General features: G+C 44.1%; 1 protein-coding gene and 1 non-coding gene across 2 annotated transcripts in view; both read left to right on the top strand.

The window, feature by feature from the left end:
* The window catches only part of Prep (prolyl endopeptidase), a 113,674-nt gene that overhangs the window by 74,081 nt on the left and 13,148 nt on the right, over nucleotides 1-26,445 (top strand). The window lies entirely within an intron of this gene.
* On the top strand, nucleotides 24,710-24,844 carry LOC111755699 (small nucleolar RNA SNORA42/SNORA80 family). Its single transcript, XR_002790247.1, has one exon. It is a non-coding gene; the product is annotated as a small nucleolar RNA SNORA42/SNORA80 family (small nucleolar RNA).

Genomic DNA, 26,445 nt, shown 5'->3' with positions numbered 1-26,445 from the left:
TTCTCCTCAGTTCTATATGAAAAACACATTGCTGGTCTCTCTTTTCTGCCTTCCCACAGTTTGTGCTTAAGTACGTAAGGAGTCTGGCAGAGGAGAGATATGTGTAATAGTGGCAGGTGCTGGGGAGGCAGCTTCTTGCAGGAAGGTACCTCACTTCTCAGTGAGGACGACCGGGGCCCCATCTCTTGACAGGCAGCTCTTTTTCTCTCTTCTGGTAGTGTCAGTGTTCTTTAGAGATGACACACTAGTTGCAACCTAAATGTGTTCTTTTCATTGATAAACCGGAAGATTAAACTTTACAGCACAGCAAGTACTTCTGTGGACCAGGAGTCGATTGCTGTGTGTGTACACAGCAACCCAAAATCTTCAGGTTAAACTGAGATGTGTGTGGGTGCTGCCAGCTGCCAGTGTCATCGGAAAACTCACAGAAATCCTCTGTGCCTAGCTCTCCATTTGCGGGAGGAAATTTTCCTGACATGGAACTACCCAGATGCTTGCCATTTTTGTTTGCACTGTTGCGATAGAGGGAAAATGACTCATGTTAAATGCCATTTAAAGACAGACTCACTGGCTTGCAGACCTCAGTGTGTTCCTGCATCCGTATTGTAGAGCTGGGGCCATGCCGGTCAGCGGGCATGACTATGGTGTCCAGTGAAGATCTTGCTTCTGCCCTCTACTTTCTGTACTGTTACTGAAACAGACTGCCTTCCACCAGGCTTGGTGGTGTGTGCCAGCAGTCCCTGCTCCTCAGGGATCTGGGGTAGGGAGGATCACTTGATTCCAGGAGTTCAGCTCTCACCTGGGAAACATACACCAGACCCCACTTTAGAAAAGGAATGAAAGAATTGTAAAGTCAGATTTTTCATTATGTAAAGATGTATTTTAAGTGCACTGTGTTGTGTGTCTTCGAAATCCGAAATATTTTGCAGCATTTGGCTTGGAGCATGCGCAGCAGCACTCTGACGCAGAATGCCGCAGGGCGGGTATGCTCACTTGGTGTGGTCAGGCTCCCTGCTGTCCAGCACTGACCCTCCGCTGGAGAGAGCAGGTCTGAGGGAGAGCTTTGTGTGTAAATGAACAGTAGCCTCCTGGTGTCTAGTAAAAATCACAGAATTTTGGAAAAAGGTGCCCTGTTTTTGTTTTCCATAATTTTAAGTTGTTGTCACTTTCGATTCTTCTTGACTCTGGGGTTAATCTTTATTTCCTCTGTGATTTATAAAGGCCAGCTCCTGGGCTCTTTGTCATTTGTGCTTCCCTCTTACGAAGCGTATTATCATTTTGAGGCAAATACCATGGCACAGATTAGCCTGCATGGTCGGCCAGCACTAATAATGACAGTGACCGTGCACATCTTTAATCACACTGTCTACCTGGAGCATCGCTGGTAAACTAGATTAAGCCAAGGAGAGGGAAAGAGAAGAGACCAAGAAACAAGGCTCAGTAAGCCACAGAGGGCTGTTCTTTGTGAGATCTGCATTCCCTTAGGGGACACAGAACAAAGCTATCGTCTGTACGTTCGTTATCCTTCTCTAACTACAGCTGTGGGTGGAAAACTGATCAGTGGTGGAAATACACTTCTGAAAATCAGTACCTGGAAACACTGTCAGGGTTTTTCCAGTCTGAAATACATATAAAAATTTTAGATAGCTTTTATCAGATCTGTCATTGATTAATCTTTTCCCTTCGTCATACTGTGAAAAACTCAACCACATCATGTTGGTTAGAATCTTTCTACTTGAGTTTTTCAAAAAGAAGTTAGTAATGAACATTAGAAATTTCATTTATAAAATATGTTTGGTGACAGGTGAATTTACCTTTGAGAGATGAGTATTTTTTGCAATTTCCAGTTCCTCTCAATATTCCTGGACATCTTTACCACTGCCCTTTGTCCAAGGATTGCTTTTGCTTTATTGCAGTGCAGTAACGTGATTCATAGTCAGTGCACGAAGGTAAGAAGCGTGCCCTTGGCGTTCTGATGATGTTGCCTTTGACCTGTGCCGTTTGGGGACAGAACGGTGCACTGTGGTTGAGTGTGGCAGAACAAAGGAAAGCAGTGCAGTAGAAATGCACATTCTGGCTTCTTGGTGTCTTGTTTAATGAATTGAGAGATTGACTTTTCTCCAGAATGAAAGAAAATTCATAGGCCTGAACAAAAACAGTTAACCTAGTGTGCTGTGGGTATACTGCGGTCACAATGCTGTCCACATTTTATAAGAGACACAATTAGAATCCAGGTATCTATATTTCATGAGGAGAAGCAAACTTAAACCATAGGAGGAAAATATTAAGGACTGTACCTGTTTAACATAGACTTTGTTATCTTCTCGTACACTTGGGAATTTGGCTTTGTTGAGGATGCTGTACTCTAAGTGCACATGAAATGTCAAGACCATCCTTCAAGTGGCTTTTTGTGTAGCTGAACAGAAATGTTAAAAGTAGATGATTCTTTAGGTGTACTAACATGCCTTGGAGTCAAGGCAATAGGACCTTTTTTATCTTTCCTTTAATTTATATTTGGAATTTTCCCCTTTCATTTAATTTTTTCTAGCTTGGGTGATAATTAACTTGTGGTTGCTAGCAGACAAGCTTTGCTATTCAGAGAACTTGTTCTTGGAACATTAATTAGTGTTTTAATACTCATTAATTTCTGCTCCGAGCTCATGGTACATGCGGTGTAGAGTCCTGAATCATTCATATCCTTAATGAGCTGACTACTGAACTAATGCTAATGGTTTTCTGTATCAGTGTTAAGGATTGGTCAGAAACCTTCAAAGTATTTTAGGGAAAAGGAAATTGGGTAACATTTTCAAAAAGAACATTTTGAATGGCCACAGTGTTTCTATAAGTAAGAAGCTGCCTGAAATGGAAGCCTTTGTTTGTGACCATTTATTGCCTACATGTTTTTTGTTACTTTTAAATTGTTTCACAGTGACATATTCTCACATAAACAGATCCTTGCCCTGTTTTAGAGTTTTCTGTGTCATAAAGGCATTCTAGATGGAGGGTATAGTATTGATATTCAGAACATACGTGTGTGTGTCCCTTTCTCCTCCTTTTGGAATATCAGCAACTTTGGAATAACTGGACACTAAAAGGTGGTAAGAGTCTTTATTTTCCTTTATTTTCCTCTTCTGTATGATGGAGAAGTGCGGCCCAAATCTGTAGTTGCTGGAGTTTCCTCACTACTGCATATAACTTCTCTTCTGCGTCTAAAAACATCATCACTTTGCAGCAACCTGAAAATACATAACTCATATCTGTAATACGTAAAAACCACGGAGCAGCCTAGAGAATTGAGCAACCCTTGAGAAGTAGCTGTGGAAATCTCCGTAATGAGTGACCTGGGCAACTGCCCATGGCAGGTGGACAACTTCCCTAAGCTGCCTCAGTGCTGTGCTCAGCTTCCCCTGGGCTTCTGTGACCTCTGCTCTGAGGAAGTGATCCTGAGCTCGTCAGCATTGAGATGGGGACTCAGCAAGCCGTTGAATCCATGTCTGATGACTTACGGCTCGAGAAGATGCCAGGAAAAGGAGCCGCCGCAGTAGGATCTCCTGGGGAGGTATGGGACATGCCGTGGTAGCCCAGCCCCGAGAGAACTTTGCTTTGCAGGATGACTTTGCTGAGATATTGAGTCAAACAGCTATTAATTTAATATGAAGACTTCATTCTGTTCTAGAAGACCATCTCAATGTCTTGTTTGTTAACATTGTTGTCATAGGAGACCATAACTGACCCACATTGGGCTATAAACAGTATCATAGGTGACGACTGTACTCATTATAGATTTTTAGTATGTACAAAATTGTTAGTGTTTCAAACATCTATAGATATTGCTGAGTTTGCTGTTGTGTGTAATGCCACTTACTCGGGTTTGAATTGTGTTCTTGCTAAGCTGTGCTGATTCTGAGGTGGATAAATTTCAGCATAGTCAAAGCTAAATGATTATCTCCAACTGCTTGCTTGCTAGAAAACCATCTTAGAAAAGAATGATATGATTTCATTATCTTTTAAAAACGAAATAGAAAATCACTTCCTTCTTACTGGAATTGAATCAGCAGAATTTGTCTTTTTCTGCTTTAATAATTATTTGTTTCTAAAAATGGATCTGAATCTCCAGCCATATTTTTCAGAGTTGGCTCAACCAGAGCAATAAGAATGAGGTCAGAATAGCTCAAGAAGAAGACAAGCACAAGGCAGCTGCCCAGGGCCACTCTGTGGAGTCCCAGCTCTCTCTGCCTGCCGCACCACACAAGGCTTCCATTCCCCGGTGGCCACTGAGCTTTTAGCCCTGTCACCTCCACTTTCTGCCAGCAGAAGGGTGGCGGTGGGCAGAAGTGCCCGCTGTCTGTCAAGGCTGTGTGCAAGAAGGGGCTGCATTCCGTCTGCTTACGTGTTCCTCGTGGAAACCTGCTAGGACTACGATCTGAGATGTAGCTTTACTACATAGAAAAATGTGCCCTGCTAAACATTGGGTCCTTATTTTCAAGCAAATTGGAGGACAACTAGTAATCCTCCACACAAGGCAAAAGAGGTGCTTATCTAGCCTTTTGGGGGGGCCCAAAGGCTAAGGAACCTACCGCCACCTGGTGGCCAGGTGCCTAAATCTCGCTATCAGGTTTGGAAAAATAAAGACCAAAAAAATCTAACTATCAGATATTGTAATTGTACACAGCAAAAATCACAGAAGCACCTTTTAAGGAGGTGCTTCTCCCATGAAAAAATAATTTAACTTGCTTCTCAAACATGAAGTATGACCCAAGAGTATATAGGCGTATTTGGGATTTAAGATTAACTCAAGGGCTTCACTGGATAGAAAGCATGGTACGCTGCTGTCCAAATGGCTGTCACATGTTTGATGCTGTGCTAGAGTCTGCTTCTTTCCCAGGATAACCAGCTCCCAAACTGCCCTTCTGCAGTATCTGACCTCGAGGAGCTTGGGGTTTGCAGTGGAGGTGTGGTGCTAGTCACTTTTGCACAGAAGTGATCGGGTGCCTGAGTTCTTGCTGAGTATATTTTTGCATTAATGGGATTTTGTGGTAAGGCCAAATTAAATGCTCCTTTGGTTTGGGTGTAGTTTGAGTGTGTCCCAGTGGTTTATCTCTCAGGAGCTTGGGCCCCAGAATCCTGCTGGAAGAGGAAGAGGCATTGTAGGAGATCCTTGATCACTGAGGGCACGGCCTTCCAAAGGGATTGAACAGCTGATTAGGATATGTCTCCTAAGAGTTCCTGAGAGCTTATAGGGATAAGAAATGGACCCACGCATCAGCTGACCCGTGCATCAGGCCTGAAAGTGTCTCTGGCTTCTTGATTTGCGGTATGATTTCCTCTCTCAACACAAGTTCCTGCTTTTGTGTTACTGTCTGCTGTAGGCCATCATCAGAGGCTGAAACAAGGGCTGCGAGGTAAAAAAACAAACAAACAAACAAAAAACCCTCTTTATACAATTAACCCTCCTCAGGTGTTTTGTTACAGTAACAAGAATAGAATGATACATACATCTTTAATGGCTTGTCCATTGGAATTTGTCCAATTGAGTCCTCTCATTTTACAGAGAAGGAAACAAATTCTGTCAAAGTAAGTAATTTAACAAAAGTTACACTCTTAATAACTGACAAAGCCAAGGCTAAAACTCAGAAGTACATTTTGTCATCAATATGGTTTATGTACTTTCTCAGTAGCTTAGAATTTGTTTTTGTTTTCATTTTTCTCACCTCTAAAATAGACTAAAGGCGTCTAATTCCCTAAGCTCTCTTACTTCAAAAAAGATGTTTCTACTCTAAATATCTAGTGACTACTTCGAAGAACCTTAGGGAACTCATTAAATAAGAGAAATACTCCCTGTTGTGTACAAGGGGAGAAAGACCCACAAACTCACATTTTTGTTTTATATTTACCTCATTTAATGCCTTTTAAATAATTTTCAATGATAAATACTGCATATTGTATTCTGGTGTTCGTTTCCAATCTCTGTTACTAATTAATGGAGATTTGAGTGCCTTGCCCATCTGTTTATCACAGACAGACTCTATATTATTATCTATAAGGTTGTATATTTAAAGTCTTAAATATTGGCTACCATGTGGCAGCTTGAAATCCTATTTAAAATACATTGGAAAATGAAATTTAAGTATTCCTGCTTCTGCTCTTGTACATTTTCTCCGCTGGTACTCAAATTCAGAATATTTACAGATTTATTTTCTAAACTAGCCCCGGACCTCTGCTTCTCATGCAGCGAATGTGAATAGTAACTCTAATATCCCAAGCAGGTGACCTTTGTCTCTACTGTTCCTTCAGGAGGGTCCGTCCATTCTAGAGTCTGTTCATATACAAGTGTTTCTGTTTCTGAACCAGGAAAGTTAGAGACACTGTTACTAGGAATAGGAAGACATTGGAAAACAGGAATCTGCTCATTGTCCAGGTTTTCTGTGCTTTGAAAGGCTCTGCATGAGAGCGTTGGGTCACCTCTTCCTGCTTTTCGTCAGTACCATTGCTAAGCCCTAGGGACACAGTTCAGATGGCCAGCTACACAGCTGTTCTTAGCTTCCTGCTCTGCTCTGCCCTTGAGGGCAAAAGCAGGGAAGAGACAATGGGAACTGAGGGTGGCCACCTGCATTGTCTCTTCCTCCTCTTCCCCTCCTCTCCTCTCCTCTCCCCTGCCTGGGGTGGATGGATTGTGGATGGGTAAAAATAGATCTAGTTCCATTGTCTCCCCGGAGGAAAACCCATTACTGGTGTAACTGTCATTGGGCTGTGAAGAGGGGAGAAAATTTTTCCATCTCCAAAAGTATAACCTTCTGATGGGCAGTGAGTGACCCTGACCTTGATCACTCCTCTGTTCACACTCAGTGCTGACTAAATGCAGGTGTGCACCAGGAATGCCGTCCTGGTTAAGAAGCTGGCAGCATACTGTGAAGTCCTGGTCATTGTCTTTGTCCTCCGCGCCCAAGTACTGCCTCCTGCAAAGCTCTGGGCTCCAGCCCAGCCAAGCCCCGCAGCCACTGTGCTCGGTCTCACCTGTGCCTAGACCTCCTCCATACCTCATCATGGCTCTGCCCACTTGCTTTACTCCGCCTTCCAAAATTCTGCACACGGTTTAATACTTAACCAAATCTAAGCTTCTCTCTGGAAGCTTCTCCTTGTGTTTGTCTTGAGGAACTCAGTCTAAAGCAGAGGACAGACAGAGGATGTCTCCTGCTGTCATCTGCCAACGCGGTGTGGCCCTGCGCCATGTACCATGCGTGCCTTGTCTCATTACCTCAGAGGTGAACCCGGGCGAGTTGCCCTGAGAAGCTGGGCAGGCTTCTCCGACCAGGCCACCACACTGAAACTTTGAGAGCCCCAAAGCAGTTAGTATTTGGTCTTCACATAGCAATTGATTTATATAAATATATACTTATATATAATATATATATGGCTTTATTAAGACCCATGAGAAAATTTTGTCATTTACCTTAATGTTCCAGAAGACTAAATCATCTATTTAGGCTGAATTGATAAGCGCGGCTTATATTAGTTGTGAAAAGTTTCAGGTCATATGACCAATTCTGCTAAATTAAGTAATAGATGACGCTTTGTGTCCTCCCTGCCTTAGCTATGTACGTTTATATGACCAGATGTAAGTACGAATATGCATGCAAACATGTTTTTAAACAGACTCACTCTTTGATCCTGGTTCAGGTAGGAGTGATTCTGATATTGGGCTTCAAGCAGAAAGTCATTTAGGGTGCAAGTGAAATACCATGTACATGCTGCCTGGACCCTAAAGTTTTTTAGTTTTTGCATAAGATACACAGTATATGGTTCAGCTACAAAGTATAATGTATATTTGGCTAATATTAGTCTTTGGAAGAGATTGGGAGAAAGTATAAATAACCTGAACTGTGAGTGAGTGATGCTTGAGAATCTACAGCTTTACTGAGTGGAAGTGCTTTGACTGCATTCCTCAGAAGTCTCCAAGAGGGAAGAAATGCTCTGGAGGGATTTAGCTCAGCAGCGTACGTGCCTGCTTGGCAAATGTGAGGTCGAGGTCGTGAGTTCGATCCCCGGCACCAAAGCAAAACAAGAAATGCCCTGGGGCATTGCTGGAGCTGCCTCTGTACACCTGTCTGTCTGTACATCTCTCTGCAGTCCGTGTGCACACCCCACTGGGGCGCTTTCCCACCTTCCATCACAAATTCATTCAGCATTGGTGGGTGTGGGTGGGATGCTGTTGGGGAAGGTAGAGAAGAATCACTTTTATTCATGCCTTCAGTGTATTTTTGTTACACATTTACCATGTGCCAAGCATTGTGCTGAACACTGAAATAAATGCAGCCATGAATAAAATGGACAGCAAACAAAGATCCACACTGCAGACTGGAAGCAGGGCTGCAAATGAAACGAACACAAACTGCAGTGGTCATAGAAAGCCCCCTGTCAAATACAACCTGTCTTAGTTACTTTTCTCTCGTTGTTGAGACAAAGCACTTGACACCCAAAATGAAGGAAGAAGAGGTTTATTTTTTACAGTTTGGAGGTTTCATTCCATACTCAGTTGGCTTTAAGCAGCAGGGTGGTGTGCTGGGCTGCAGGAAACAGCAAGCATTAACCCAGAAGAGAGAGAGGTGTATCTTCTTTGCACCCTTACACTGAGCACTGGCTCCACTCCTGGACAGGTGTAGCACTCACACCACCAATCCGAACACTGGACACTGAACCAATCACAAATGCTATATTTGGCCACATCCATGATTGCATGAGACTTGTGGGGGGGCCACTGACATAAACCATGACACAAACTAAAAGCCAAAGTGGGGGAGAAGTCCAGAATGGCAGCAAAGACCCTAAGAACAAAGTACTTAGCCTCAGAAGGAACCCAGAAGAAGATTAGGGGAGGAGATGATTGTTGTTGGAGAAGGCAAGAGTCTGTGGCTTGCATGTGGTGGAAATCACGGCAGAGATGTGTACTGGAAAGTGACGTGGTTCTGGTTTGAGAAAATCCTCTTCCATTTTGTGAAAATCAAGTTAATGGGGCTGATGTGGAAGCAGTGAGAGCAGATGGTTAGCTGTAGCAGCAGGCCAGGTAAGAAGTGGGGTGGCCTGGACTAGAGCAGAGATAGGACGTGGGGGAACTGGGTTTGGAATGCACTGCACCTGGGAGGCAGAACATCCTGCATTAAAGGAAAAGATCACATCAGGGATGAGATTGCAAACCTGAACAACGAGTACTCATTTATCAATGAGTTGTCAGTAGATTGGGTAGGAATGGCTTTGGAAGAAAAAATGTTGTGAGATGTTATGCTTTTGGCACACATTAAGTTGTCAACCAAGTGGTGATGTCATGTGTGGAGCGTTAACTTGAGTTAACTTATGCTTACAGGAGAGAGCTTAGCAAGTGTAAATTTTTCATATAAGCATTATTGAAATCCATTCACCATGGCGCAGTCATGGGGTGAGGGGTATTTAGAGAGTAGAGAAGGCCTGGACTGAGCTCTGGGGAGCCGCATGTCTAGAGGCCAGTTGGAGGAGAAAGCACCAGCAAAAGAGCCTGAAGAGGAAAGGGAAATGCAGACCAGGTGGTTGAGGAAGTGGGGAAATGTTAAAGAAAAGAGTGCCAGACAGCACGCAGTGTTCTCGGTTGGTCTTAACAGGTAGGGTGGACATGGACTTGACAGGTGGATTTGTGAGTGATCTTAAGCACATTTTAGTGAGGGCTGGGGCTGAATGAGGTGCACGGCGGGGCAGAGAGGGGACTGAGGGTGCCGATGGCCCTCACGGCTGTGCTTCCTTGTAGGTGGTGTGATGGGGAGACAATTGTTGTTTTCATGCATCTGTATATTTGCTTTATTCTCCTAGTAAACAGCCATTTTATATTACTACTACAATGTGAAAAGCATAACTTTAAAAAATATAATTTTTGGATAAAAGTTCATAGTAGTTGAACACCTCTGAGTTATAATAGATCAGTTTATATCAATTACCACTCCCTTACTTTCTTCTTCTCCACACTTTTTTTTCAAATTTTTCATTTTTTCTTGTAGGCCAGTAATAGTTGTGCTAAGAAAATTTATCCATCAAAAATTTAAAATGTGCATTTCATATAACAAAGGAGGTTTTCCAAAGCTTTGGTGGTGTAAATTGAGAATCAGAATGGGGGTGTGGAGGCCACGTGTCTCTGAAGAGTATATAAGTCAATGGCATGTTTTTGTTTTTTGTTTTGTTTTTTGGTACCGGGGATTGAACTCACAACCTCACACTTGCCAGGCAGGTGCGTAAGCCACTGAGCTAAATCCCTGGCCCAATGGCATGTTTTATTAAGGTAGGGGAAGCTGCCTGATACCTGTGTGTTGATGGTATCCATAGGCAGGGTGGATCCCCAGCAGGACTGACCGCAGCAGCTGACCTCAAGAAGGCAAAAGGGAGCCAGGCGCTTCCAGGGGGTGGAGCTCAGAGTCAAGCAGTCGCATGGCACCAACCAACCAAAGATTTGCTTCAAGGGGTAAAAGGAAAACCATTGACTTCCGGGAGAACATGGCAGATAGATAATAGCAGCTATGGAGGCTCTCTGAGATACCCAGCTTAGAATCCAGGAATGGTGCAGTGCGAGGAGTCCTAAGCAAGGGAAGATATACCCTGCCGACCCAGGAACGAACTAAGCTGAGAGAAACCAACTGGAAATGCAATCTCAGTGCTATAACAGGAACAGATAAAATCTCAGCGCAGAAGCTGGAACCCACGCCACTGGAAGCCACAATTTGAATTTCCTGCTGCCGCTGCTACATCCAAATCAGCACAGCTGGGAGAGAGATGCATGAAAGCTCTGAGAGCGGGAATCAGCGAATGGAGTTGAGAGCGGGACTGGCGGGGAGCCCTGGATCAACCTGTGGTGAGTAAGAGGAATGGGGACCCTTCCATAGAGTAGGAGGCTCCAGCAAAGGACATTCTGGGACCGGGCAGTCTAGCCAGAACAGGACGCTGCAGTGACTTTAGTCACATATTCCCCTCTCAAGCAGGATTGGTGCGGAGTGCTTGGCCTGGGTGACACCGCTGACTAAGACCCAGTGAGCTAACCCAAGCCAGGTCCCAGCACCTGGCTGTGCACCCTAGCAGTGAAACCTTCGGTAGGTTGACCTGGAGGGGCGGGCCCAGCAGAGGCTGCCCAGGTCTGTGTCTCCCTAGTGCACTGCAGTGGGCGGGAACACCTAGCTGGTGGATTCAAACAAACTATAACCAACAAAGAAAAATACTAGGCCTCCTATATACGCTTGTATGGAAGGAACAAAAAGTATGGGAAGAGGGAGCAACAAGAAAGGGTCCTCAGTCCCCAATCCTAAGAACACTGATCCAGGAAAGGTAAATGCAAAGGAGAATGAGGACAGAAAACATGCAATATCAGACACAGCACCAATAGACGTAAAGCCTCGTAGCCAAGAGCCTCGTAGACAAGTTAAAAAGTGAAGTATTTAACAAAATAAAGCAAGATGTAAGTAGAATAGTTAGAAAAATGCTAAGCACTGTCCAAGAAAAAACAGATGGTGGAATGGAAGAACAGAAAAAATGGGAAGAATTGTTTGATTGAGAAAATAGAGAAAACATAGAATATGTGAAGCAGGTTCAAAGAGATTAGCAGGAAACTAAAAACTCTATCGAAAGTTGGCATAACAGCTTGAAAGAAACTAAGGATAGGTTATCTGAACTGGAGAACAGATTTGTAATGTGGGAGCATGAAATGAAAAACTTCTTAAAAATAACAAGAAAACAAACATCAATAATACAAAGGCTAGAAGATGATAAGAGGATCTATAACTTAAGAATTAAGAACATAAAAGAAGTAGGGACACAAACAAATGGACTACAAAAGCTGTTCACAGAAATAATCCAGGAGAATTTCTCTAATTTAGCAAAAGATAAAAATACTCAGATGTATGAGGCATACTGGACCCCAGCCACCTACAACCCAAACAGAGCTATACTCAGGCATATAATAATCAAAATTCCAGAAATCCAATATAAGAACAGAATATTGAAAGCCGTCAGAGACAAGAAACAAATCACTTATAAGAGAACACCCATCAGAATTACAGCAGACTTCTCGGCACAAACCATCAAATCATGAAGAGCGTGGGGGGAAGTAATTCAAGCTTTGAAAGATAATAACCTCCAGCCAAGATTAATGTATCCTGCACAACTGTCCCTGGAAATCGATGGAAAAACAAGGTGCTTCCAGGATAAAGAGGAACTAGGGGAATTTGCAACCACCAATTCAACTCTACAGAGAATACTGCAAGACATTCTAAAAAGGAAAAATACCAAGATTCCAGAAATAGTGGCAGAGAGGCCACAGGGAATGGAGCAGAAAACAAAATGAAGAGAACAAACTGACAACTAATGACAGAAAAAGAGCTCAACAGAAATGAGGCAGAGAAGACTGGATGATAGGAACAGCTATTTTGGAGAAAGCAAGACATCATAATAGCTAGTGCTGATTTAGTATCATCTTGTTTTGAAGTCCCATCAAGCTTTTATTCTTCTGTCTCCATTGGTCTTAACAGGTTATATCCTATTGGATTTTATTATATGTGATAATATAGACAAAAACTTTTATAGACAAGGAGATTATACAAAAACCACTGTTCATTTTCTGATAGTTGGTTCTAAATACCCTGTAATACTGACATTCTCTTGAATGGTTTTACATTGTCTGGATATGTTTGTTGCTACAGTATACGAAGTTATACTCAAAGATTTCAAGGAAAGAGACACTATGGTAACTACTTGTATGTCAGGATATCTTGTGGTGAAACACTATTTTGCTTAAATGCTTATGCTTTGACCTGCGCTGTTGTGTTGTTATGCCCTCTTTTATCTCAATCTCCTTTTTTTAATTATTTACTTTTTTATTTTTATCTTTTTAATTAAGGCAAAAATAAAAAGTATCAGGGTATATTATAGTAACCCACTTTGATTTCCTATTAACTTGATTTGAAATCCTGTATTGCCCTCACCATCTTGTTTTGACTGATTTTCCCCTATTCTGCTTTGCTTGATAGTACCGAGTTTGAAAGTATAGGCAACAACTGTGAAGACAGTAAGATTCATTATGACGCCCATTCTGGTTGACTATTATTTTCTTTTAAAGTCCTGTAATGTCTCCAATGTTTTGGTTTTACTCTTTACTGTTTTGTTCAATTTTATTATAACTGATGATATAGGCAGTTCTTTTTAAGATAGCAAGAGGCAGTATGGAAACCATTGTTGATCACCTTGTATTTTGTTTTTACATTATCTATTATGTCCATCCTTTTGATTTGACTGACTCTGTTCTCTTATGTCACATTTGGTTCTATTCCCTTCCAAAAAAGTCATAAGAATTGTGGGAGTAATAAAACCCAAAATGTGTAATTGTCATTGTACAAAAGAAAGGAAAAGAAAGTCCTCTAAAGGATATAACTGCATGTATAATTACGTGTATAAGATAGATAACCATATTACTGAGCTTTGTTGGATCATTGAACAGAACTTTTGCAGTCTCACTGTTTGAATGTCCACTTTATATGCTTTAATTTTATAACTTGAACAACTATTTCTAAGACAACAATATGTAATCTATTAACTATTGATTTCCTACTGTTTATTTTTTCTGAAATTCTGTATAACTTGTACCCTTTTTTTTTTTTCTTTTTCTCCTTAAATAAAATTTTTTTAAAAAGGCAAAAGGATCCAAAGCCTCCATTGCAGGCCTGACCTTCGTAGGGGCATCTCCTCTATTCTGTCCAAAGTGAAGAAATGACAATGTGTGAGTTCCAGGGAGCTACAGTGTTGGGGATCCAGGTACCAGAACCCTACCTCCTTTCTGGGAGACCTTATAGGCCCTCAATTCTCATCTTACCTGGTTTTGTTTTTTTTTTCCATACAATTTTTGAATTTCAACTAAAAATCAAAAAGTGGTTTTAAAATCTTGGGAAGACTCAAATATTGAGCATTAAAATTGTGTACAACTGGTGATTAGATTTCTATATGGTTGGTGTTTTTTGTCACTCAAGAGAGGCTGTCATTGCAGCTAACCAGCAGCTCCAAAATTTCAAGGACCTGAATCCTGAGATTCATCGTTGCCACTGCTGTAATATCAAAATAAAATACAGGGCCTCACACATATTAATTAGGCCAGTGCTCTGCCAGTGAACTTCAACCCTGGCCCCAAAGCCTGAGAAGTTCGAGTTTCATTCTCGTGTGGTTTGTCAGAAATCACCCTGTCCTGTCCTCCGTGTCCCTCCACGTCAGGACCTGACTGAGGGGCTTTTCTGTGCAAGATCGCCTGACCCTGTGCAGAGAAATAGTATTTTGACGTCCCACGGTGGCCCTCAGGATTGTCTAGAAGTAGCACCGTCCTGCCCACCCACGTACCATCCAACGTGAACTCAGCCAACTTGAGAGTGGGCAGGGGTGTGACGGCCACTCGTCTGTGCCTGGAGGACTAGAAAGAGGACAGTGCCTCACTGCTTCTCTCGGGAAGGCAGGAAAGGCAGTGGTGGAATTTGGGGTCACCTCTGCACCAGCACTACCCCTGTCCTTTCGCCACAGCACCTGAAAATCTCATAAATGAAACTCCATTACTGTATATTAAGCTTGTATTCACCTGAGCGTTTTTTCAAAGGATACAAACAACTCTAGAAAACCCAGTAAACAGCCTTTTGTTTTCCTTTCTTTTCCTCCACGGGCCTTATTATTTTCTTGGTAGACTCAAAATCATGGGAGAGTTTACATCCTGAGCACATTGTTTTTATTAGGCAAAATTTATTTTCCTACTTTGCTAATGAAGAGTGTGGGGCCGCTGATCCGAGGCGCTGCCCAGCCGGAGGTGAGGAGGTAACCAACCTGCCCCCCAGGCTGGCTCTGCCTCAGGCTTGCTTCACCTCTGCCTGCAGCTCTGCGGCCCTGGCACTCTCATGTGGCTCCATGCTGGACCCCACATTTCTTTCAGTGCCTAGGGTCTATGAGGGGAGGCAGATGGAAAGGCCGGACACAAGATGTGGAGGCCAGGAAGTCGCACTGGGGTCTGATGGCCACTGGTGTCCGCTCAATTGGTGCATACACCACATACAGTGTGCCAAGCTGATGCCCTTCATCCTGCTGTGTTTTGGCATCCATCCCTCACTCAGGCTGCCTCCCTCGCTTCCACTCTTAGGAATGGAACTCTCTGGAGAGCTGTGGTGCTTTGCCAGCTGGTTTCAGGCCTCTGGCTGTGGTGCTAGTGGTAGGGTTGGTTTCTATGGTAGTGATGGAGTTAGCTATTCCAGCCAGGCTGACTTTAGTACAGTGCTGTTCTGTCAGTGGAAGAACATAAGAGTAACCTAGCCACTCTTTCCTTGATGGCATGGTGGGTTAGAGCCTCCTGTGTTTTAAACACACATCCCCACAGCATTGAGAGTCTTGCCCATGACTGTCTGGGTGAATGATCACGTCCTCAATGCATTAGCGAGCTGACTTCAGGCTGGGGTTAGCAGCAGCAGGCAGTTCTGAGATCACTGGCCAAAGGAAAGTGATGATTTGCTGCCGGTTCATAGAATAATAATGAAGCTTCTTAATAAATAACTTGTCCCGTATGAATATGTTTGTCTGCTGTTTGATCACCCTTGAATAATGCCCGCAGGACTTCCAGCCTGGGCCTGCCACTCCCCGCTTCGTCTCTGCCTTCCTGCACTCAGCTGGAGCCGTGCTGGCCTCTTTGCCTTACTTTGCACACCTTCCTCCGCGTGGTGCCCTCTGCTTGCCTGTCCCCCACGCCACCTTCCGCCCCTTAACTAACTGGATGAATCAGAGACGTCCCCATTTCCACCCTGGATAACTTAGCAGCCCTCCCCTGTCCCTGCCGCCGTTGTCCAGCTTTATTCCTTCTCCGTTGTGCTGTTCACCACCTGATGGTGCACTTTAATTGGTGTGCTTGTTCCCTCCATACGTCTGTGATTTTACCCAGAGCTCTATCCCCAGAATACAGAGGATTTGCATATAAATACTTGAAGAATGAATCCAAGAAGCTGATAAAGGATGGACTCTGGTTGTTTCCAGAAACCTGTAAAAATGGGAAACTTATTTTCTGTAATGTCTCTGTGCTGTCCCCTCACCCTCACTTCTCCTAGAGTAATTGGACTTGTCCACTTAAGCAAATATTGTCAGAAAATTGATGTTCACTACTGGTTTTCCTTCTGTGGAGTTTTTTGTCTGGTCTGGTCTTGAAGGGTCATTTTGGTCTTAGTTTACGGTCATAGTGAATTAGAGTCAGGAGCCCAGAGAGAGTCACGAAGGCTGGCAGCAGTCATGGTGGCAGGTGAGCCCATGGCCCTGCTGAAAACCACTGCAGTGTATAAAGAGAGTGGAAATGTCTCCAGGGGAGAAAGCGGAGCCAGGAATGTGTGCATCGTGGAAGCCAGGGGAGAGGAGGGTCCAGGAGGATGGGCTGGTGTTGCAGAGAAGTTACAGGAACATGAGCCAGGCGTTGTGAGACTAGACGTGAGCAGCTGACACTGCACTCAGCCAGGGAGCGCCAGGTGCTCACGGTTGGGAGAGGCGGGGGGGGGGGGGTGTTACAGAGGCCTCCCTATCCACCAGGGCTTCATGCGTTGATGACAGCGTTGTAGAACTATTGCATGAAGTTCAGCTAAAGGAATTTTGTTTGTTTGTCCAGCCAGCCTTTCTGCACACACCCCCGAAGCTTGGTCTTCCCCAGCCATTCCTAGTCCACCATGCCAAGTGCAGTCTTCAGTATAGCAAGCATACAGGGTTGTTTTTGAGAGCTTCTATGACCATGATTCAGTTATTCATCTTCATTCTTCTTGGTTACTGCTGATAATAAAAGGCATAGGTATGACTTTATCTCTCTGTATGTTTTCAGAGCATTTCAAACTAGTGATATGTACAGTCTTTTCATCATAATAGTGCTTAGGGTAAAAGATTACAGTTTTGCTGATAAGATTTCTGCAACGATTATTCTCCTTCACAGATACAAAATACGTTTCCCACAGCCAAGCGTAGAATATAAATCAAAAAGCGTTTGTTCCTGTGCCTTCACAGAGGGGTTTCTGAACTTGGTAATTCACCTTCACTTCCCCACTTTCTCCAGCCTCCTGGCGAGCTGCTCTGAGCCTGCATCAGCCGCCTCTAATTGACTGCCTCTTTGCAGCCTGCCTTCACAGCCTGCATCCTCTCCGGCCTCACACTACCCAGCAGGGGCGTGAAGTGGGCTGCGATGCTCCTAAATTAACTGAAATCAGCCACGATGGGCTTCTTTCCTGCCTCTTATTCATGTGCAGGGTTTGTTTTGATGGTTTGCATTTGTGTAGTCTAAAAGACTTAAGTCAGAGTATAGTAGCAGCATTAGGTTTGCCCAGCAGAAACTTGTGTAAGCCTCTCTGTGCCAGAGAATTTTACTGCCAAATTCACCTTTTAAGTATTCTGGTCATTCGTCTTCTGCAGTAAAAATCACTTCGTGTGCATTTGCTGCTCTCTGTGTCTCACTGATGTCTGTTTTCCCTGCAAACAAAGTGGTTGGACATTTTGCCGGCATCCTAGTTGCTGGCATCCTGGTTGAAGGACTGTGTCAGTCTGTCTTCAGTGCAGGGCCACACTCAGTCTCGTGCAGTTTGATCCAGCCTGCACCCTGCTGGGAGCTGCCTGATTGCACAAACACCCGCTTCCCTTTCTCTGCACTAACATCTGTCTCTCTTTAATAGTTCGCCCTTGTAAGGAATGAATAACTACCAGCCATAGAATTTTTAAAGCTGCAGAGTTTTCTTCTGTTCTATTAATGAACACTCTGGCTGGTTTGTCTTTTCAGGGTTTTGGTTGTTTTATTTTTCTAATGCAATAAAATAAAAAAAAGTGGTCTGCTGTAGCGTTGAGCTAATGAGGATTTAAAATGAATTTCAAGTATCTTTGTCGGGCTTTTTAATTACGCAGGTGCAGTCTCATGCAGTAAATCACCATAGCTAACCAGTCTAAAAGCCATAAAGTTCTTCTGCCCCAGCATTGCTAAACTAATAGATTAACAGCGACGCTTAAGAAAATGTCAGGTGTTCAATATTTTTTATTAGTAGTAAGTTGGGAATTCGTTACCTTAAAAAACTTAAGCAGTCTCTTAAGAGCCTTAAGCAGAGTTCTATTTTATTTTATTATTTTCAGCCTACAGACATTTCACAGCCAGACTCTAGAGCTGCTCTGTTTGTATGGATCTGTAATGAAATGCCATTTACAGTGCTTTTCCTTATATTGTTTAATTGAAATACAGGGCACAGCTTGAGCATTCACTTACGCATGTATGCAGTACTGCTTTCCACACGCGTGCTATCCTCTGCTACATGCCGCGGAAAACATGCACAGCCCAGCAGGAGACACGCAGGAGCACTAGCAGGTTCAGGAGGGGCTCCCCACCCAGAGTAGGGACCTCGAGATCTGTGGGTCCCTCTTAGATGGCAAAGAGCATGCAGTCCGCAGCCAGAGGACCTGTTCAGACACTGACTCAGTGATTTAGAGACGTGTGGCTTGGGCTAGTTATTTCCATGTGTCAGAATGACACAGTAGAAAAATGGTCATATCCATAGTACAGACTTCATGTGGATTACAAATGATAATCCGGGGGCTGGGGATTTAGCTCAGTGGCATAAGCATCTGCCTTGCAAGCAGGCAGTCGTGAGTTCAATCCCCGGTACCGATAAAAAAGGAAAAAGACAGAAAAAAAAAAATGATAATCCTTAGACTAATGCTGGGTACATGGAAAGAACCAGGTAAGTGTTTAAATAATCAAGTAATATAAATAACATGTATTTTGACTGAAAAACTAAGAAAACTCTATTATGGAAAATATAGGTACTAAGCAGCAGGCATTTTAATATTTGTTTTTAAACCTGTGAGATCTCCAGTTGATAGTTAACGTGCATAGGAGCGTAGGAGTGAACTGCCCGCCTTACCGGAGCTCTAGGCTCTGTCCCTGGGGGCTAGGCTAACTTCGGTTTCTTGTATTTTGGGTTATTTTAATATTTTCAAGCAAGTAATGACCTTCTAACAAGCTCTGAAGTGAAGTGAATGGCCATATTTATGTTCTTTTCAATGTCTTTATCTTTACTAGAAATATTCAATCGAAGGGTGAACCTGCCTAGACGTATGTAACTTTGAGGGTGTCTGGTGGGGGGCGAGGGGTCTTGAGAGCCAATGGTGGTTTTTCTCAGTGATGATTTAGTCTGTCAAGGCAGGTGACAGTGGGCTTGGAGCTCTGTGGAGTGGTATTTTCACTAGTGAGGACAGTTGAGACTGGGAAGGATTCACCAAGGCAGAAAGATTGAAAAAGCCGAACCCTAGATTTCAGTGTGTAGAGGCGGAGAGCCACAGCCTGTTGTCAATAGAGTGTCCTAGATTAAAAGAAAGATTTTTAGGAGATTCATCTGGTGATGGGTGCCCTAAGATATGTGTAATCCTAAGGAAATGTTATTAGAACTCTGGCGAGTTAATTTCAATCTACCTCTTCTAGTGCAGCCCATGAGAGAATAAAGACGCTAAGACATATTCAAAGTTACGGCCAGTCAAGGGGTCCTGAGTCTGATCGAAGTGAGAGTACATGAATAAAAGCCTCAATCTGAGGCCTCTCCCAGCATGTGTTAATTTGAGAAGAAGGGTGTGGCTCAAGGATGAGTGACCGTGATTATGGGGGGAACTGCACAGGAGTGAGCTGGCCAGGTGGAGAGAAATACACAGTACACAGGGAGAAGACTATGCCATGTACAGGAAGAAGACTGCAGGAAGACTAATCTGCAGAGCTCAGTTGAGGTAACATTTGAGTGAATTAGGCTGTTGCTTCAGTTTCTGATACATAAAGTTTCGTGCCCGGGGAAGTCGTAGCCTCTTATCCAGTTGACATTCCTGGAGCTTGCTGTGCTCAACTCTAGGGAACACAGTTCAGGAAACAGGACTGTGGGCCGGTTTCAAAGATTACACATCAGTACCTTTGCCGTCCTTATTTGCATTACTTAGAGCCAACCGAAGGGAGAAGGAAGCAGCACAGCCAGCTCTGTACACATCAGTACGGGAGGCAGAATTCCCGTCAACGCTGAAGCAGTTGTTCTGCATTCCAAGGGAGTTGCCCAGGTCGTCTCCTACAGGGATAGATATTTGAGGATCAGAAAGAGGATATTAAATGTGCAATCAGCAGATAGGCATTGATTGAAAGCAAGCACGCAGGAGCGGAGCACACACCTGCAGTTCCTGGGTGGCCTAACCCCGCTGAGTGAGCCGTATCCCAGGGAAGCTGCCACCCGTGGCACAAGAGAAGCTGCTTCCTGTGGGTCCCTGCATGTTGATGAGTGTCTGCTGATTTGTTTTCATTGCCTACAAAGAGACCAGAGCAGTGGGGCAAAAGCTGGCCTTCCAATTCAACAAGTCTTCTGTGACTCTCGGCCTCCCGACACCTAGCTACCTCCCCAATCCCACCAAAATCCCCCCTGAGTGACCCCCCAAACCCATTGCATAGGACCAATTGTGCCTCTAGCACTGCTCTGCTCTCCTAGAGTTCCAAACTACTTCCTATCTGACTCTCAATCCATGATTGGAAGTGAAAAAGGCTCTATCATTCTAAGGGACAGATGGTCGAGCCCCAGAGAGCTGATGAATTCTGCAGACTTGAAGGTAGCACTTAGCACCTTAGCGCTCAAGAATGAAAATAGAGTTTTAAATAGTCTGACTTTGCTGTTGTTGAGGTGCCCAGAAAGTTTTTAAATCCCCAGGATAGCCTCCCCATCCCCCCAAATGTTCAGCCATCCTTTGAAAAACTGGAGCGATCCGGAATAGATGTTCCTGTATATTTTGTGCCCTGTGGTGACTCTTAAACTTCTACTCCCTCAGACTTAAATGCCTGGAAAATAGGATTACAGCCTTATAATGCCAGGCTAGTATTTTTAACTTCAGCAAATACAAAAATGTGCAGTGTCCCCCTAAGGCCCAGAAAGTTCTGCATAGACTTGTTTGACAAGGTAATTGAGCACAGAGGGTGCCTCCTGCCCCGCATGGAATGCTGTATTCCTTTCTTGTCTTGCCTGTGGAATCTCAGGCCGGTTCTGCTCCTTGTCAGATTTATTGGCCACACTTAGCACAGGCCACACAAGTGGCCTCTGTCAACTCTGATAAAAGGGAAAGCTCAACACCCTTTTATGAACATTCTCTTTTAAACCTCTCAGGTTCTAAAATTAGGCAGGTGTTACTGTCGCCAGACATGCTTTGCTCTGAAGAGCTTGCCTTCTGCGTCTCCCCTGGCTTCATCCAGGCATGTGTTCCGCCGCTGGTGATAACGGGAATCCAGCTGTGTTTCTTTGACGGCTTCCTGGGAACTTACATAATGGCACGTGTATGACTATTTTAATGAACCTGATTTTAAGACTCAATGCATTCATCTCAAAAGGGGAGATAGTTGGTGTTTGCAAAACTGGTGTCATTCTCTTGAAGAAAAAGTCAGGTTCCCTTGAAGGTTATGTTTACTCCTCCTCTTTTCCTGCAGAAGTAAGATGTTTTTATTTCATCCGTTTGAAACATATTAAGACGTCTACACGTATGTTCAGTGACTGGCATGTTGTGCCAAACACACTGCAGAGGTAACCGCTTTCTTATACGGTGGTGCTCTGGAGAGCAAGGCTTTCACAATATGAATGGGTCATTTCTGTGATGTTGGCCGATGTTCTTTATAAATGTACGGTGTTCTTCAGTAGTTCGTTGTTTTTTTGTTCTTTTTTAAGAATTCAGCTCAAGGATCTCTGAGCTCTTAGCTGTTAGAGATTCATTGGAACGGAGTCCGTTTACTGTTTTAATAATCTGTCTTCAAGATGGTAACTGATGTCTATGGAGAAGGATCAACTTTATAAGCAAAATTAGAAGTTATTTTAAATTTCATTGATTGCTGTCTTAATTTAGGCTGTGGTGCTGGAGGTCCAAGAGTACAGTGCTGGTGTCTGGTGAGGGACTTGGTGCTGGTTATGATGAGGCAGAGCCAGCAGGTCTCAGGTCGGGTCTCGTTCTGTCTTCATGACACCACCAATCTTATCGTGAGGGCCACCCTGGTGCTCTTTATCTCAGGCCTTCCCAAGGCCTCTCCTCCGTGTTGTCAGCCTATGAAGCTGGGGATGAGATTTCAGCAAGCATTTCAGAGGGTAAATTCAAACCATTGTGATTCCAAGAAAGTTGGAATTGCTTTCCTTTCCAGTCCTGCTTTTTTGACAGTCACACTGTGTAGTTCAGGCTGGCCTTGAACTCACAGCCTCCCAACTGCTGGGATTATAGGCATGCGTCACTGTCCAGCCTGAATTGCTTTTCTTACGATTCTCTCAAGCGTATTTTGTTTCATTTGCAACGTGAATTGTGTGCAAACCTTTTTAAAAATATTACTGAATTGTTTAGTGAAACAGCATGGTATAATATAGTGGAATTTTTTTCTAGCAAACTTAGTTTATTGTTTTAATCTGTCTTCAAGATGGTAACACTGGTGACTGTCAAGAAGGATGAGCTTTCGAAGCAGAATGATAATAATCATCCCTGTATCTGGAATATGGCTTTTGAAATGCTTTCATAAGTCTCCTTTTATTTCTTTCTTTCTTTTTTTTTTTTTTAAAGGTATCAGGAATCAAAGGGCCTTGTGCTTCAACAGGCAAGTGCGTATGCCGCTGAGCTGATATCCCAGGTCCTCTAGTCTCCTTCATAAGAACAGAGTCAGAACAGTAAAGCAATAAGGAATAGCACCTATAGCAGAATATTTATCCCCTGAATTCCACAGAGACTCGTGGTCATTGTCAGGGGAAACAGATGATGTAGTAAATCCATGCCAGAGCATCTCATGTTTGCAGCCTTACGCATCATGGCACCTAACAAAGATATGCAGGGAAGTCATGGTTTGAACTGAGTTACTTTGTTGCTCCAAATCTGAGAGACTTTACTGGTAATTTGCCATAAACCGGCTGCATTACTTTGGCAAATGTCTTATCTTTATGATTTTATTTCATCATTTGTAAAAGAGAGGACAGCAGGCTTGGAGGAGGCCCTGAAGTGACAGTCTCTCCTTATCTGAAATCTTTTAAAGTCCCAGGATTTGGGATTGTCACCATCTTTCCTCGGGGCTGAGAAAAAAAATCATACTGACATTGTTTGCCAGGTGGTTTGGTCGGCTGAAAAGACCCTCCACTCCCCTCACTGGGCAGAGGTTCCTTATGGTCCCCTTAGGTTCATTGTTCCTGGTTTGAAATGTGGAATAATACTGTTATACTGCTTTGAATTTTTACGTACAAGAAACTCAGCAGTGTACCTTTTTTTTTTTTTTTGTCTTTTTCTTTTTTATCAGTACTGGGGATCGAACTCACGACCACACACTTGCAAGGCAGGCGCTTATGCCACTGAGCTAAATCCCAGCCCCTCAGCAGTGTGCATTTAACCCAGTATAGTGGCAAGGTTTTTGACCTCTGCCTTTCCCAGGGTGGCAGTGCAAGTCTCAGAGTTGGTCCTAGCGCATCGCATTTTACCTGCAATAGCAGTTCTCACCGTATCTGTCATTGTAACTGGTCCTATAGTCTCTGTCAGTGTATCTAGAGCTCCCTTGTCCTCCAGGTTAACCTGTGTGTGTGTGACACCGGCCTTCCTGTGGGTGGCCCATGCTGGCCTTTATGCATGATGACACAGGCAAGAAAACAAGCAGCCCCGTGACATCCACAGCACACACAGCCCCACCAGCTGAGTCACCTTTCTTTCTCTCCAGCAAGATAGAGACAATCTTAGCCCCTTCTCAAAGGACAGGTGGCCTGTTCGTGTAGATGTCACGTCTGCTAGAGGCTTTCTTTTCAGCCCTGTTAAATGGTCTCTGCTCCGTGCTTGTCAGGCAGCTTAAGCAGCCGAGAAACTTGATCTAGGTGAGTTGGTTAACTCTTAGCCCCAGCAAGTCTAAGTGAACTGGTTAATCACAGTAGACGTTTAGGTGCATCTACAGGACAGCGCTTTGTCACTGTATGGAATGGGGCCACTGGACAGCAGCTGGGGTCCTACTGGCCTGGATGTCCTCAGTGGCCTTTTCTTCTCAGAGAAAGAAGTAACCACTGTTTTGGTCTCCTGGTTCTTCACAACAGTAGGGGCCGTGGCCAAAGGGGAGCACATGAAAGCAAGGCAGAGAAGCTTTAGTTCAGGGCTAACTCTGGCTGGCAAGCTTTGATGTTTAGCACAGACTATGGTTTTGAATCGCTGTCATAGGGTTTGTTCCTCATTTGCTGTGTTCCTGATGAAGGCTTCACATCAGTGTTCTCTAAGACAGTCACTCTTGTGACATCTGCCCACCAGGATGCTTTGGTGGTACCTCACAGTCTGCATTAAGGTGAAAGGCTGCCCCAGGCACAGGCTCCTTATTGAACTAGATATGTCACATGACCCATTTGCTTTGCTGTGATAGGCAGATGGCAGACAGGGCCCATCAGCTTCACATGGTGCCTTAGCCTTGGATGACTGACAGATTTTTTTCAGCTACTCACATGGGCACCTGTTAAATATGTCCATTAAGTTTCGGTAAAAGTGATAGCATCCCATTATGAGGCAGTGTCCATGGTACATGCACAAAAAGAATACAAACAAGTGAGAAATGTTTGGGCTGATGGATACACACTGATTACCCTGACCGGATCCTTGCACTTTGCATGTGTCACACTGCATCCCATAAATGGCACAGTTTTGAGCATGAAAATGGATTTGTGGTGGGTCTGACTTGTGTGGCCTTCCATAGTATACCCACGTGAGAGCAAAGCATGACCTCAAACCCACTGCCCGGCCCCTGCTGTGGGCTGTGGGCACTGAAGCAGGCTGCACAGCTTGTATGGAATGGACCAGGGGCTGTCACCCTTGCTCCCCTGCGAGCTCCAGGAAGAGAGTACAGGGCCCGCCTGGACTGCATGGTGAGAGCCTGTTGGAAGTGGTTGCAGACACCTAAAATTCCAGTCCCCTGGGAGACAGGCAGTGCAGTCGGCAGTGGTGATCCGACAGTGGAAATCATACTGGAGACAAGGCGGAGTGTTCCTTTACTTCAAGGACAATTCGGGGGTCATAGTGAACCATAAAGGCGACTTGAAGGGTTCTGCCATCACCAGGCCAGTGGCAAAGGAATGTGCAGACCTGTGGCTGGCGACCAGGGCAGCATCATGTGACCTGCCTGTCTGTGCAGAATAAATGCCCCATAACAACAGTCTCAGCTCCCGGCTGGCTTCGTGTTCTTTCCACGCTCTTTTCCACCCCTGAGCCCTTGCCTTCCTGGTAAAATGTCCCCCAGGGCCTCGAGAAGAGGGTACACACTCACTGGTAACTGTGACTCAGCAGTAGGGTCCTTGACCAGTGAGCAGGAGGCCCCTGCTGGTGCCACCAACCTGAATAATAAAACATGAAAGATGGGGTGGCCTATGGGACTTCCTGACCTTTGGCACTTGACGTTTATCGTTTATCGTGTTTATCTCTGCTGTAAAGACCAGTTATGAGGGTATCGAGTCCCTAAAAAAAATTTTTTTAAAGATAATACAGTTTTGTGCCTATTTTTAAAATGTTTTCATTTAAAAAGATGAATAGGTATATAGGCAGCACTCTCACTGAGTACAAGAAAAAGGATGTTTTTGCTTCTTAACTGGAACCCAAGTATTGTAACAATATTCATTTACCAATGGGGGGAAAATGCAGATTTATGCTTTGGTGACTGTCTAGTCATGAAGCATGAATGGCTATCATAGTATATAAATATATGAGTGATGTAATTTTTGTATACATCAGTGAGCAAATGCGAAATAACTGTGTATTCATTCATACAATGAAATACTAGGTTTATGTGGCTGTTTGAACCTGGAAAAAAATTCCACGGTCTCTTGCTAAATGTTGGAAAGCAAGTTGTAGCCCAGTATTTGCTGCTGTGTAGTTAACCTGTGTTTGTGTGATTATGCATGAATAGGCTTATGAACGAGTTGGGAAGGACACACCCTGCATACGGTGGAGATGACAGAAGAGCAAGGGGAAAGGCCAGAACGCTTGTTCATACCCTTGAGAGAGCAGTGAAGTCAGGACAGTAAACAGGAAAGCTGTGAACTGGGTTATAAGTTACTCTAGGTCAGTTCATTTGGAAGGAAGAGGGAGAGGGAAATTTAGACTGAGGGACAGAGAGAGCGGTGCAGAGGGCTGTCATAGCAGAAATCTGAGTCTGTACCAAGGAAAGGAAAAGGTTCCAAAGTAAGTAGGAATTAGGACAGTGGCATGGAGGTGGAGGAAGCGGGCATGGAGTCCAGACCGAGTGGCCCTTCTTTGCGGGGGATTGCGGAGGTTGCGGGAAGTTGGAAGAAGATGTTTTGAGAATTCTGAGCAATACCCTCTGAGAAGACAGGTCAGGGCAAAGAAGGCAGATGCATGGATGGTGTTAGTGGAGAAAGTGGAAAATACTGA

The sequence above is a fragment of the Cavia porcellus genome, unplaced genomic scaffold, assembly GCF_034190915.1.
Source record: "Cavia porcellus strain 051 isolate PalLab524CR breed Dunkin Hartley unplaced genomic scaffold, mCavPor4.1 scaffold_7, whole genome shotgun sequence".
NCBI lineage: Eukaryota > Metazoa > Chordata > Mammalia > Rodentia > Caviidae > Cavia > Cavia porcellus.
The sequence above is the reverse complement of the archived record's forward strand: the minus strand, read 5'-3'. Positions and strand labels throughout refer to the sequence as shown.